Source organism: Mobula birostris, unplaced genomic scaffold (genome assembly GCF_030028105.1).
Source record: "Mobula birostris isolate sMobBir1 unplaced genomic scaffold, sMobBir1.hap1 scaffold_361, whole genome shotgun sequence".
In the NCBI taxonomy this organism is placed as follows: Eukaryota; Metazoa; Chordata; class Chondrichthyes; order Myliobatiformes; family Myliobatidae; genus Mobula; species Mobula birostris.
The window spans coordinates 209,840-225,686 of NW_027276683.1; positions in this window are offsets into that span (position 1 = coordinate 209,840).

Genomic DNA, 15,847 nt, shown 5'->3' on the forward strand with positions numbered 1-15,847 from the left:
AGGCAGCATACATGAGGTTTAGGAAGCAAGGATCAGATGGGTCTATTGAGGAGTATAGGGAAGCAAGAAAGGAGCTTAAGAAGGGGCTGAGAAGAGCAAGAAGGGGGTATGAGAAGGCCTTGGTGAGTAGGGTGAAGGAAAACCCCAAGGCATTGTTCAATTATGCGAAGAAAAAAAAGATGACAGGAGTGAAGGTAGGACCGATTAGAGATAAAGGTGGGAAGATGTGCCTGGAGGCTGTGGAAGTGAGCGAGGTCCTCAATGAATACATCTCTTCGGTATTCACCAATGAGAGGGAACTTGATGATGGTGAGGACAATATGAGTGAGGTTGATGTTCTGGAGCATGTTGATATTAAGGGAGAGGAGGTGTTGGAGTTTTTAAAGTACGTTAGGACGAATAAGTCCCTGGGGCCTGACGGAATATTCCCCAGGCTGCTCCACAAGGCGAGGGAAGAGATTGCTGAGCCTCTGGCTAGGATCTTTATGTCCTCGTCCACGGGAATGGTACCGGATGATTGGATGGAGGCAAATGTTTTCCCCTTGTTCAAAAAGGTAGTAGGGATAGTCCAGGTAATTATAGACCAGTGAGCCTTACGTCTGTGGTGGGAAAGCTGTTGGAAAAGATTCTTAGAGATAGGATCTCTGGGCATTTAGAGAATCATGGTCTGTTCAGGGACAGTCAGCATGGCTTTGTGAAGGGCAGATCGTGTCTAACAAGCCTGATAGAGTTCTTTGAGGAGGTGACCTTGCATATAGATGAGGGTAGTGCAGTGGATGTGATCTATATGGATTTTAGTAAGGCATTTGACAAGGTTCCAGATGGTAGGCTTATTCAGAAAGTCAGACGGCATGGGATCCAGGGCAGTTTGGCCAGGTGGATTCAGAATTGGCTTGCCTGCAGAAGGCAGAGGATCGTGGTAGAGGGAGTACATTCAGATTGGAGGATTGTGACTAGTGGTGTCCCACAAGGATCTGTTCTGGGACCTCTACTTTTCGCGATTTTTATTAACGACCTGGATGTGGGGGTAGAAGGGTGGGTTGGCAAGTTTGCAGACGACACAAAGGTTGGTGGTGTTGTAGATAGTGTAGAGGATTGTCAAAGATTGCAGAGAGGCATTGATAGGATGCAGAAGTGGGCTGAGAAGTGGCAGATGAAGTTCAACCCGGAGAAGTGTGAGGTGGTACACTTTGGAAGGACAAACTCCAAGGCAGAGTACAAAGTAAATGGCAGGATACTTGGTAGTGTGGAGGAGCAGAGGGATCTGGGGGTACATGTCCACAGATCCCTGAAAGTTGCCTCATAGGTGGATAGGGTAGTTAAGAGAGCTTATGGGGTGTTAGCTTTCATAAGTCGAGGGGTAGAGTTTAAGAGTCGCGATGCAATGATGCAGCTCTGTAAAACTCTGGTTAGGCCACACTTGGAGTACTGTGTCCAGTTCTCGTCGCCTCACTATAGGAAGGATGTGGAAGCATTGGAAAGGGTACAGAGGAGATTTACCAGGACGCTGCCTTGTTTAGAGAGTATGCATTATGATCAGAGATTAAGGGAGCTAGGGCTTTAGTCTTTGGAGAGAAGGAGGATGAGAGGAGACATGATAGAGGTGTACAAGATAATAAGAGGAATAGATAGAGTGGATAGCCAGTGCCTCTTCCCCAGGGCACCACTGCTCAATACAAGAGGACATGGCTTTAAGGTAAGTGGTGGGAAGTTCTAGGGGTATGTTAGAGGAAGGTTTTTTTACTCAGAGAGTGGTTGGTGTGTCAGTGGTGGAGGCAGATATACTCGTTAAGTTTAAGAGACTACTAGACAGGTATATGGAGGAATTTAAGGTGGGGGCTTATATGGGAGGCAGGGTATGAGGGTCGGCATAACATTGTGGGCCGAAGAGCCTGTACTGTGCTGTACTATTCTATGTTCAATTTCTGAATTCTGAGTGACCAGATGAAAACTCAAAGAGAAATCAGCAGAAAACCCACTCACCTACCTACCCCCTCTCACCCGGCCTCACCCCCCTCACCCATTACCTGCCAGCTTGTGATCCTCCTCCACGTCTCCTATCTTTTTATTCTGACTATGCCCTCTTCCTTTCCAATGACATTTGGCAACATCTCTTCCACGATCTCCAGTACAGGCTCACCACAAGACAGTGTACTTAATCCCTTGCTCTATTCGCTTTACACATGACTGTGTGGCTCCATTGCCATATTCAAGTTTGCTGATGACACCACTGTCGAAGGCTGAATCAAAGGTGGTGAGGAATCAGCAGATAGGAAGGAAATTGAAATCTGGCTGACCTGTGTCATAACAACGACCTCTTACTCAATGTCAGCAAGACCAAGGAGCTGATTATAGACTTCAGGAAAAGGAAACCAGAGGTCCATGAGCCAGTTGTCATTGCAAGATCAGAGGAGGAGAGGGCGAGCAACTGTATATTCCTTGGTGTTATTTTTTTTTGAAGGATCTGTCCTGGGCCCAGCACATAAGTGGGCTGAGAAATGGCAGATGGAGTTCAACCCAGAGAAGTGTGAGGTGGTACACTTTGGAAGACAAACTCTAAGGCAGAGTACAAAGTAAATGGCAGGATGCTTGGTAATGTGGAGGAGCAGAGGGAGCTAGGGGTACATGTCCACAGATCCCTGAAAGTTGCCTCACAGGTAGATAAAGTAGTTAAGAAAGCTTATGGAATGTTAGCTTTCATAAGTCGGGGGACACACATCAAAGTTGCTGGTGAACGCAGCAGGCCAGGCAGCATCTCTAGGAAGAGGTACAGTCGACGTTTCAGGCCGAGACCCTTCGTCAGGACTAACTGAAGGAAGAGTTAGTATGAGATTTGAAAGTGGGAGGGGGAGGGGGAGGGGGAGATCCAAAGTGATAGGAGAAGACAGGAGGGGGAGGGATGGAGCCAAGAGCTGGACAGGTGCTTGGCAAAGGGGATATGAGAGGATCATGGGATAGGAGGCCCAGGGAGAAAGACAAGGTGGGGGGGGGGAACCCAGAGGATGGGCAAGGGGTATAGTCAGAGGGACAGAGGGAGAAAAAGGAGAGTGAGAGAAAGAATGTATGTATAAAAATAAATAACGGACGGGGTTCAAGGGGGAGGTGGGGCATTAGTGGAAGTTAGAGAAGTCAATGTTCATGCCATCAGGTTGGAGGCTACCCAGATGGAATAATAAGGTGTTGTTCCTCCAACCTGAGTGTGGCTTCATCTTTACAGTAGAGGAGGCCGTGGATAGACATGTCAGAATGGGAATGGGATGTGGAATTAAAATGTTTGGCCACTGGGAGATCCTGCTTTCTCTGGCGGACAGAGCGTAGGTGTCCAGCAAAGCGGTCTCCCAGTCTGCGTCGGGTCGCACCAATGTATAGAAGGCCACATGGGGAGCACCAGACGCAGTATATCACCCCAGCCGACTAACAGGTGAAGTGTTGCCTCACCTGGAAGGACTGTCTGGGGCCCTGAATGGTGGTAAGGGAGGAAGTGTAAGGGCATGTGTAGCACTTGTTCCGCTTACACGGATAAGTGCCAGGAGGGAGATCAGTGGGGAGGGATGGGGGGGACGAATGGACAAGGGAGTCACGTAGGGAGCGATCCCTGCGGAAAGCGGGGGGGGGGGAGGGAAAGATGTGCTTAGTGGTGGGATCCCGTTGGATGTGGCGGAAGTTACGGAGAATAATATGTTGGGCCCGGAGGCTGGTGGGGTGGTAGGTGAGGACCAGGGGAACCCTATTCCTAGTGGGGTGGCGGGAGGATGGAGTGAGAGCAGATGTGCGTGAAATGGGGGAGATGCGTTTGAGAGCAGAGTTGATGGTGGAGGAAGGGAAGCCCCTTTCTTTGAAAAAGGAGGACATCTCCCTCGTCCTGGAATGAAAAGCCTCATCCTGAGAGCAGATGCGGCGGAGTCGGAGGAATTGCGAGAAGGGGATGGCATTTTTGCAAGAGACAGGGTGAGAAGAGGAATAGTCCAGATAGCTGTGAGAGTCAGTAGGCTTATAGTAGACATAAGTGGATAAGCTGTCTCCAGAGATAGAGACAGAAGGATCTAGAAAGGGGAGGGAGGTGTCAGAAATAGACCAGATAAACTTGAGGGCAGGGTGAAAGTTGGAGGCAAAGTTAATAAAGTCAACAAGCTCAGCATACGTGCAGGAAGCAGTGCCAATGCAGTCGTCGATATAGCGAAGGAAAAGTGGGGGACAGATACCAGAATAGGTACAGAACATAGATTGTTCCACAAAGCCAACAAAAAGGCAGGCATAGCTCGGACCCATACGGGTGCCTATAGCTACACCTTTAGTTTGGAGGAAGTGGGAGGAGCCAAAGGAGAAATTATTAAGAGTAAGGACTAATTCCGCTAGACGGAGCAGAGTGGTGGTAGAGGGGAACTTCTATACCTCTATCATGTCTCCTCTCATCTTCCTTCTCTCCAGAGAATAAAGCCCTAGCTTATGATATCATCATCTGGAAACCATATTGACTGGAGCATCCACCTGAACATGGTTAATACCCATTGCTGAAAAATCACCTTTTATAGTCTTTTGGACTATTGGATTTAAGCACGCCAAACAGTTGCTCTCTTTCTCCAGCCTCAGCAATGCTAAGCCATCGGAGCTAATGGACAACAAGCTGAGTCTCCTGGGAAAACTCCATCCTTGTTTTATCTTTAAAAAACTCTTCCTGCAGCAAATGCTTGATCAAGTTTGCATAGCCTTCACTAATGCACCTGTGAAGGACCATAGGAAGCTTGCTAAGATGGCTGATGATCTATACTCAGCCAGGCAGCAGTGCAGCATTCCACCTGTTTTCTCTATCTTAAGAAGTTGGGTCAGCAAGGTCCCCAACACAAGGACATCAAGGGCTACAAAACAGATGATTCCAGGTCTGTATTTTTACCACACTTGCTTTGGTATGACCTCCTTGCAGCTTTGACAGTGCCAGCACATCGGGATATAAGAGGTCTGTAAACACCATGGATTCCAGCTGCCAGGGTCGTCTACAGTTTATTCCAGACACCTTTCAGTGGAACATGGGAAGACTTGACATTCTGTGCCAGTCAAATAGCCCTTGGGCTTCACCCTTCCATCAAGTCTCCAAGTTCAGTGATGGTTGCTGCCCATGTGATGATTACTGACACTTGAACGAGGTCACACCCCCCCTCGATCATTACCCGGTCCCACACATCCTAGACTTTTCGGCAAGTTGAGCTGGAAAGTTAATTTTTTTCCGATGTTTATATAGTTAGGGGCTACCATTAGGTGCCTGTGTGCTTGGAGGACTTTCCCAAAATGGCTCTGATAACCCCATTTGGCCTCTGAGTTTCTGCTGTTTGGGCTAAAAACTGCAGCACAGACTTTCCAACAGCTGATAGACTCTGTATTAAAAGACTCAGATTTTCTTTTTGTTCACCTGGATAACATACTCATTACCAGTGCATCCAAATCTGAACATGTATCTCATCTTCGCAGACTTTCGAGCATTTAAGCCAACACAAGTTGATGATTAATCCTGCTAAATGCCAGTTTGGATTGTCAACCAATGACTTCCTTAGCCATTTGGTTGGTTGGAGGGAGGCGTGTGGCAGCCGCTCGCCTTCTTCAGCTGTCAGCTCAGTCCTCCCGAAAGGATGTACAACACATTTGACTGTGAGCTTCTCGGTGTCTATCTGGCTGTCCGCCATTTTCGTTTTCTTCTGGAAGGTTGCCATTTCACAGCATTCATTGACCACAAATCTCTTGTGCATGCAATGCGCAAAATATCAGACCCTCTGTTTGCATGGCAGCAACACCAAGTAGCCTTCATGGAGTTCACAACTGATATACAACATATCAAGGGGACAAATAATGCCATGGTTCTTTGCCTCTCAGGGTCAGCCATTGACGCCATACACATAGGGGTCGACTGTTCTGGCATGATGGCTGACCAAGTTACTGACCCAGAGGTCCAGGCTTACCGAACAGCAGTCATGAGCCTGCGGAGGCTGACATCAAATTCAGGGAAGCTGGGATTTCTCTCCCTTGCGATGTCTCAAACAGTTGCCCTCACCCCATCGTGCCAGCAAACTGTTTTTCTTTTTCAATATTTTTATTAATTTTCTACATAGGAGAATACAGAGTTCAAGAAAAAAGAAATATCTCAAGTACATTATACTGAATCGCACATACAAACTCCTTACTCTATATTCATACAAATTGATTAATTCATAATATTGAAATATAGTAAATTTATCATATGGAAAAAAAATCTAACCCACTACCAAGACTGAAGCTGATTAGTAAAGAAGAAAAAGGGGAAAAAAGTATATTATTAGCCACCATCTGTGCTTTAATGGCAAATCAAAGGTTTTGAAAATAGTTCATAAAAGGCCCTCACAATGTTTGAAAGTCTTGATTAGATTCAGAAATTGAATGTGGAATCTTCTCTAAATTTAAACATGACATCACATCCTGCAGCCATTGAACGTGAGTGGGTGGGACCACATCTTTCCATTTAAGCAAGCGCGCCCTCCTAGCCATAAGAGAACTAGAAGCCAAAATGTGCAAATCAGATTTCTCCAAAATAATATCCTTTCCTCCAACAATACCAAATAAAGCGGTCAAAGGATTAGACTTAAAATCTACTTTAAAAAGTATCGAGAAGGTTTGAAATACTTCTTTCCAATATTTTCCAAGACTTGGACATGTCCAAAACATATGAATGAGTGAAGCTTCTCCATTATTACATTTATCACAATCAGGAGATATATCCAAATAAAAGTGAGACAACTTATCCTTGGTCATGTGGGCCCTATGGACCACTTTAGATTGTAGGAGAGAGTGGTGAGCACATAACGATGAAGTGTTAACCAATTTAAAAATTTCATTCCAAGTTTCCTCAGAAATTGAAGTCTATAATTCTTGTTCCCAAAGATTTTTAATTTTATCGAAAGGAACACTTCTCATTACCAGCAACATATTATAAATATTTGATAGAGATCCATAATAAAAAGGTTTCAAATTAAAAATTACATCTAGTAGATTCTTATCAGGACTTTTAGGGAGTGTACATATTTGAGACCGTAAAAAGTCTCTTATTTGTAGGTATTGAAAAAGGTGAGTTTTGGGTCAGCTATACAGTATTTAGCTGACAATTGCTCAAAAGAAAGGAGACTTCCCTCCACAAACAAATCCTGGAAGCATTTAATACCCAATCTATCCCATTCTTTAAAAGCCACATCTATCATAGAAGATTTAAAAAAAAGTTGGAAAAAATGGGACTTAAAAGAGAAAATCTCAATAAGCCAAAGCATTTTCAGAATTGTACCCAAAGTCTCACAGTATGTTTAACTACCAAATTGTCAGTTAACTTACTCAGGGATAGAGGAAGTGAGGATCCAAGAAGAGAAATAATAGAAAATTTATTAACAGAGTTAGCTTCTAAAGAAACCCACATCGGACAATCCTCACGATTAATGTAATATAACCAAGATGTAAGATTCCATATATTAACTTTACCTAAAGTTTGGTAAAGCAAGCCCTCCATTCTTTTTAGCTTTCTGAAGATGAATTTTGTTTAGAACACTTATTTTTCCATATATAGGATGATATAATAGAATCAAGAGAGTCAAAAAACGATTTAGGAATAAAAACAGGTAATGCCTGGAAAAGATATATAAATTTAGGTAAATTATTCATTTTAATAGAGTTAATTCGACCAATCAATGATAACAAAAGAGGCAACGAATTTGATAGTGTCCTTTTTACATAATTCAATAGGGTAAAAAAAATTTCTTTAAATAAGCCCTTATAATTTTTAGTAATTATTATACTTACGTAAATAAATTGGTTTCTTACAATTTTAAAAGGAAGGTTAGAATTAGTTGATCTCCAATTATTCAAAGGGAAAAGTTCACTCTTATGTAAATTCAGTTTATAACCTGAGAACTGGCTAAAACAGGAGAGTAAAGAAAGCTCATGGAATAACGAAGTCTTGACATTAGAAATAAAGAGCAGTAGATCATCAGCATAAAGTGAAACTTTGTGGATAGTGCCTCTCCTTAAAATACCAGTGATATCATTAGATTCTCAGAAGGCTATGGCTAAGGGTTCCAAGGCCAGATCAAAAAGCAAAGGACTCAATGGACAGCCTTGTCTGGTGCCACGTTGCAGCTTAAATGGTTTGGAATTATGAGAATCAGTGATAACCCTAGCAGAGGGAGCTAAGTAAAGTAATTAAATCCATTGAATGAAATCAGGTCCAAAATTGAATTTTTCTAAAATTTTAAATAAATAATTCCATTCAACTCTGTCAAAAGCCTTCTCAGCGTCTAGGGATACCACACATTCTGATATCTCCTTAGAAGGAGAATAGATAACATTTAATAAGTGACGAATATTAAAATGAGAATATTGATTTTTGATAAATCCAGTCTGATCATCAGAAATGACAGGTGGTAAAATATTTTCAATCCTACGGGCCAAAACTTTAGATAGGATCTTAGTATCAACATTAAGTAAATAAATTGGTCTATAGGAAGAACATTCAATTGGATCCTTATTCTTTTTGAGGATAAGCGATATGGAAGCCTCATAGAAAGATTGAGGCAACCTGCCCAACTTAAATGAATCCGAAAAAACTGAACATAAATGAGGTATAAGCAGTGAGGAAAAGGTCTTATAAAACTCTCCAGAAAATCCATCTGGACCTGGAGCTTTCCTCGAGTGCAATAAGCGCACTGCCTCGGCAATTTCCTCAAAAGAAATAGGTTGTTCCAGCTGCTTTCTGTTGTCAACAGAGATTGTGGGAATGCTTAATTGGTCTAAAAATTGTTTGTTACAGTATTATCCTGAGGAGAATCAGAGCTACAGAGTCTAGAATAAAATTCTCTAAAAGTGTCATTTATTTCTAAATGATCAATTGTCCTATCACCGTTAGCTTTACGTTTTTCTTTAATCTGCTGTTTAGCTCTAAGTGTTTTAATTTGATTAGCCAATAAATTACCTGTTTTCTCTCCATGAATATAAAATTGACTTTTATCTTTTAAGAGTTGAGTTTCAATTGGATAAGTTAAAAGGAGATCATATTTAGTTTTAATTTCAACACACCTTTTATATAAAGCAGGATCTGAAACCAAGGCATACTGTTGGTCTAATTGTTTCAACTGGTTAGCTAAATCACTTGTCTCTTTATTAGCTTTTTTCTTAATACTTGCAGTGTAAGAAATAATTTGTCCTCTAGTATACACCTTAAAGGCATCCCATCTGATAAGACTAGAAGTTTCCTCTGACGTATTCTTTTCAAAAAAAAGAGTAATTTGTCTCTCCATAAACTTAAAAAAATCTTTATCAGATAACAAAGTTACATTAAAATGCTTTGAAGAAAGCTAGGGAGATTTAAAGATAAGAGCACAGGAGCATGATCTGAGACAACAATCTCTTTATACAGGATCGAACTACTGGAATCATTTGGCTATCAATAAAAACTAGTCAATCCTGGAATATGTATGATGGGCATGAGAGAAAAACGAATATTCCCTGTCTACTGGATCAAAAAAAACACCAGACATCTGTCACGTACCTCGTGACAGGTTAAAGAACCAGCAGAGATGGAAAACACTTCGGAGTCCGGTATTGCTATTAACTAATAATATTTATTAGTAACTACGCAATACAGTAATATAAATGCAGATAAATCAAACAGGTTAGCAATGATTATATATAAGTAAGTGTGGAATATATATGAAAACCAAGCTTCTTCAAGTCCAGGGGAAAATAGATAATCTTACGATGATGAGTAAAGTTCAGTTCAGTTCGTGGTATTGAGTTGAGTAGTGATGGAGAGAGAGAGAGGGAGAGATTTGAGTTTTCAGGTGAGCTGACACTGTCAATCTTCCCGTAGTCCTCCGAAATCCTTTAGAAGTCACCGACCATGACCACAACAAAGGGAACCGTTCTTCTGTAGTGGAGCTATCAACCCAGGTGAGGGTTGGACACACAATTAACTCCCCACCTGTCAACTTTCTCCACACTGCGAGAGCCACTGATCGATCCTCCAAAACCCACTTCTTCTGTGGGCACAACAAAGCTCATTCAGTGTCCAAAATCATGTGTCTCGGGTCTATCATCTGACCTTCTATTTATCTCACTGTACTGAGTACCAACTGTCTCTCAAATAACTCCTCCCTTCTCTGTCTGTGTAAGAGTACAAGCAGGCGATGTCCTTGGAGAAAGTATAAACAACCTGTGAGCAGTCTTTGTCTGTCTCTCTCTCTTTCTCTTTCAAAACAGCATGTCAGTGTTAAGTAACTCTCTCTCTCCTTTTAAAAGCACAGTTCATAGGGGTAATTGAGCACAGTTTATAGGGGTAATTCAGGACCCCGACACACCCCTCTCCTTCAAAAAAAATTTTGACAAAGGCGAAATTTTTGGTTTAACTGGAAATTTCAGAGTTTGAAACAATACATATATAATCATCAGATGACAGAGCAAAATGTGTACCATTTCCAGCTTAACATCTGGATAAACAATCAGCTGTAATATTGTTAGTACATTTCACATGTTTGATTTTTAAGAGATATTCTTGCAATATCAGACTCCAATTTAACAACCTTCTATTCTTATCCTTAATCTTAGTTAGAAACACCAACGGATTATGATCCGTGTAAACCACAAGTGGTCTCTGGGCAGAACAAATATAAACTTCAAAATGTTGTAAAGCCAGAATAAGTGCTACTAATTCCTTTTCAACAGTTGAATAATTTTTCTGGTACACATTAAATTTCTTTGAGAAATAAGCTACTGGATGCTCAATGTCATCCACACCCTTCTGTAACAGTACTGCCCCAGCAGCTTCGTCACTAGCATCTGTTGCTATCGAGAATGGTTTTGAAAGATCAGGTGCTTTGAGCACAGGATGATAACACAGGATGGTTTTCAGATGTTCAAATGCCTCCTGGCAAAGGTCATTCCATACAAATCTTTCACCCTTCCCTAGGAGTTTTGTTAGGGGGAGAGTGATGTCAGGAAAGTTCTTACAAAATTTACGATAATACCCAACCACTCCTAAAAACCTTCTCAAAGCTTTCTTGCTAGTGGGAACAGGAACCTCAGCTATAGCTTGAACCTTGGCCTCTACAGGAGTCAGTTGGCTGTGGCCTACCCCATAGCCCAGATATGTAACGGTGGCATGGCCAAACTCACTTTTAGCGAGGTTCACAGTAAGACTGGCCTTGGAAAGTCTGTCAAACAGTTTTGCTCCTGCTGCAATATGCTCTTCCCACGTGTCATTCCAGACCACTAAATCATCGATATAACTCCCGGTGTTTTCTAAACCTCTAATCACAGAATTCTTTGAAATGTCCCTGGAGCATTTTTCATCCCGAAGGGCAAAACATTATATTCATACAACCCCAAAGGTGTGACAAACGCTGAGATTTCTCTGGCCCTGTCGGTCAAAGGAACACACCAATATCCTTTCAACATGTCAATTTTTGTGAGGTACTTAGCCTTTCCCCCTTTATCAATACAGTCATCCACTCTTGGGATAGGATAAGCATCTGTCTTAGTTACTGCATTAATTTTCCTGTAGTCAGTACAGAATCCCATGCTACTGTCCGGCTTTGGGACAAAGACGCAGGGCAATGCCCAGCCTGAGGTAGATTGCCTAATGATACTAGTTGCTAGCATGTAGCTAATTTCTTTTCCAACCCCTTTGCTTTTCTCAAAGTTCATTCTATAAGGATGTTGTTTTATGGGTTGGGTTGAATTTATAATAACATCATGCACTGCACCTGTGCACCGTCTTGGAATGTCAGGAAATAAATCTTTATACTTGCTAATTAGTTCCTGCAATTGCTCTGTCTGTGCAGGCTCTAGGTGACAAACCCTATCAGTAAGGTCTTTCAAAATAGTAGAATTCTCAAGTCTTGTTGATACAATATTCGGTTGGTAAAATGATTTTGCCCATCATTACCAAATTCCTCAGCCCCACTTGTTTTCATAACCGTACTTATTGGTACTGTCTCAGAATCATGATAAGGCTTCAGCATATTTACGTGTACTAATTAGGTCGCCTTCTTTCTGTCGGGAGTTTCGATAACATAATCCAAAGAATCAATTTTCTTAATTATGTGGTATGGTCCATGGAATTATGCTTGGAGGGGGTTGGTCACAAGAGGGAACAGCACCAGCACTTCATTTCCAACCTCAAACACCTGCTCCCTCGCTCTCTTTTCAAACCATTGTTTCATTTTAATTTTGAGAGTTTTGCAGTTTCTTCTTGGCAAAGTCACAAGCTTTGATAAGTCTTTCACAAAATTTTAAAGCATAATCTAACATGCTGACACACACTTTGGGGTTAGACCATTGCTCCCTGAGCAAGCTCAGAGGTCCATTGGGCCTATGGCTGAAAATGAGCTCAAATGGGTTGAACCCCAGGGACTCTTGAAGGGTGTCTCTCACGGCAAAAAGTAATAAGTGTATTCTTTCATCCCAGTCCCTGTCATTCTCATAGCAGTAGGTTTTAATCCATGGTCTTTAAAGTGGAATGAAACCGCTCCAAAGCCCCTTGAGACTCCGGGTGGTAGGCAGATGACACAATTTGTTTAGCTCCAGCTTAGAAACTATTTGCTGGAATGTTCTTGAACTAAATTCAGATTGAATTTCTTTAGGTAAACCTACCAGTGCGAAAAACTTGCTGAGTGCCTTTACCACGTCTTGGCCTGGATGTTTCTGAGAGGCACGGCTTCAGGGAACCTAAATGCAGCACACATAATTGTTAACAAGTACTGATGACCAGCTGCAGTCTTTGGCATTAGGCCTACACAATCCACTATGACCCTAGAAAAAGGTTCACCAAAAGCAGGTTTCGGCCGAAGTGGTGCCTTTGGGATGGCTTGGCTAGGTTTTCCCACCACCTGGCACGTATGACACCCTCTGCAGTAATTGACAATATCTTTCCTCACATTGGGCCAATAAAATTCCCTCATAATCCTGTGCACGGTCTTCTTTACTCCAAAGTGTCCCCCTAAAGGCATCTTGTGGGCTAGGTTTAAAATTTCAGCCCTGTAAACCTTTGGAACCACCACCTGATGCACAATAGCCCAATCCTCACTTGCAGGCACAGTGGCTGGTCTCCACTTCCTCATCAACACTCCATCTTTGAGGTAATATCCCACTGTCTCTTTCTGAATTTCATCCTCAGAGAGAGCTGTCTCTTTTAAAGCCACAATTTCAGGATCTTTATTCTGTTCCTTTATGAATTTCTTCCTCGAGAAGGACAAGTCTTTCCCTTCCTCCTGACTCTCCTCTGCCTTACTACTCTCTAAGTCCTGTTGGTATAGGGACGGTAGGAAAGTCTCAGATAAATGAACATTAGCATCAGCAGCTTTTCTGGACATGCTTCGGGTCACTGCGCATGCAGGATACACATCAGCATTTATGGGCGGGTCCTCAGAAGCAGCAGGCTTACTTGTGAGCTGAACTGCTGGGTAAACATCTCCACCTGCAAGGTCATTACCGAGTAAGACATCAACATTGCCTACCGGTAGTTCAGATTGTACTCCTATTGTGACTGGTCTGGATACCAAATCATATTTCAAAATTATTTTATGCAAAGGCATGGCCTCAGTTCCCTGTCCAATGCCCTTGATAATATTTACTTCACCAGTCTTAGTCTCAGCACCAAATTCCAAAACACTCTTTAATATCAGTGACTGAAAAGCTCCAGTATCTCTCCAGATTCTCACTGGAACTGGGGTTGACCCCTCCTTCACAGACACAAACCCTTTTGAAATAAATCTCTCATGTCCCTCTTGAACTTGGTCAGACCCCTCCTTCTTCAGTGGTGTTTTAACCGTCTGAACATAGGCATTTGGGATTTTCTCTTTCTCTTTTTTCCCTTTTCGTAGCAAAACAGTTGGACACCACATGACCAGGTTTCCCACAAAAGTAACACTTGAAACTGGGAAATTTTCCCCCGACTGCTTTCCTCCCTCCTTACTTTTGTTACTAGTCCCCGGCTTACTTACTGGTTTAGCCAGTGGATTATTCCTATTACCCTTTTGAGAACTCCTATTCGGAACAAACCTGACCTTATGAGTTCAGGCATACTCGTCTGCTAAGCTAGCAGACTCTGACAGTGTTGCTGCCTCTCTCTCATCCAAGTACGTCCTTATACCATCAGGGACGCAACCTTTAAACTGTTTAATCAATATCAACTCTTCGAGGTTGTCAATATCTTCACTTGTCCCTTTCGAGGTACACCAGTGATCAAAGTACTCACGGGTAAACTCTAAATACGTGCGCTCCCAAGGCTTCCTCAAATTTCGGAACCTTTGCCTGTATGCCTCCGGGACTAACTGGTAAACTTTAAGTATAGCACTTTTCACTACATTATAATTATTTGCATCTGCAACAGACAATGCCGAATACACTCGTTGAGCCTTCCTCTTAATCACACTTTGTAACAGAACAGCCCACTGATTTCTCGGCTAGTTCCAACTTATGGCCACTTTTTCAAAATGTAGGAAATATCTATCGACTTCTGTTTCCTCAAATGGAGATACCAACTTAATTTCTTGGTTAACATTAAACGGTACAACTGGCTCCCTACTATGGCTTAACACTGGAACTCCTTGCCGCACCAACTCCAACTCAAACTGTCTCTATCTTTCTGCCTCTTCTCTCCGTTTTTCTGCCTCATCTCTCCGTTTTTCTGCCTGTGCGGCCTCAAGCCATTTCAGTTCCAACAAGCTGAAACTCAGGTAGGTTTACCTTGTGCGAACATTTTCAACACTTCCTCAGTAAATTTATTTGTCAAAATATTCAACTATTTTCTTTGAATTTCTACCTTAGTCATACCCTTCTTTACCGTTGTAAGCTTTAATTCCTTAACAATGTCCCGCAACTCATACTTTCTAGCTTTTGTCAAGGACATGGGTTTGGCGATTCCAGAAATTTTGCAACATCCATTTCTGCTGTTTTTCCGCACAACCAAATCAAAAGGGATTTTCCTCAATCAGTTCAAACAAGCCTTCCACCCAATTTGTTCATATCCCGGATGAGCCCCCAATTTTGTCATGTACCCCGTGACGAGTTAAAGAACCAGCAGAGATGGAAAACACTTTGAAGTCCAGTATTGCTATTAACTAATAATATTTATTAGTAATTACGCAATACAGTAATATAAATGCAGATAATTCAAACAGGTTAGCAATGATTGTAAATAAGTAAGTGTGGAATATATATGAAAACCAAGCTTCAAGTCTAGGGGAAAATAGATAGTCTTACGATGATGAGTAAAGTTTAGTTCAGTTCGTGGTATTGAGTTGAGTAGTGATGGAGAGGGGGAAAGATTTGAGTCTTCAGGTGAGCTGACGCCGTCGATCTTCCCATTGTCTTCTGAAATCCTTTAGAAGTCACGGACCGTGACCACAACAAAGGGGACCGTTCTTCTGTGATGGATGTATCCACCCAGGCGAGGGTTGGACATACAATTAACTCCCCACCAGTCAACTTTCTCCACACTGTGAGAGCCACTGATCGATCCTCCAAAACCCACTTCTTCTGTGGGCACAACAAAGCTCATTCAGTGTCCAAAATCATGTGTCTCGGGTCTATCATCTGACCTTCTATTTATCTCACTGTACTGAGTACCAATTGTGTCTCAAATAACTCCTCCCTTCTCTGTCTGTGTAAGAGTACGAGCAGGTGATGTCCTTGGAGAAAGTATAAACAACCTGTGAGCAGTCTTCGTCTGTGTGTGTGTGTGTGTGTGTCTCTCTCTCTCTCTCTCTCTTTTTAAAAGCACAGTTCATAGGGGTAATCGAGCACAGTTTATAGGGGTAATTCAGGACGCCTTCACACGTCAACAATA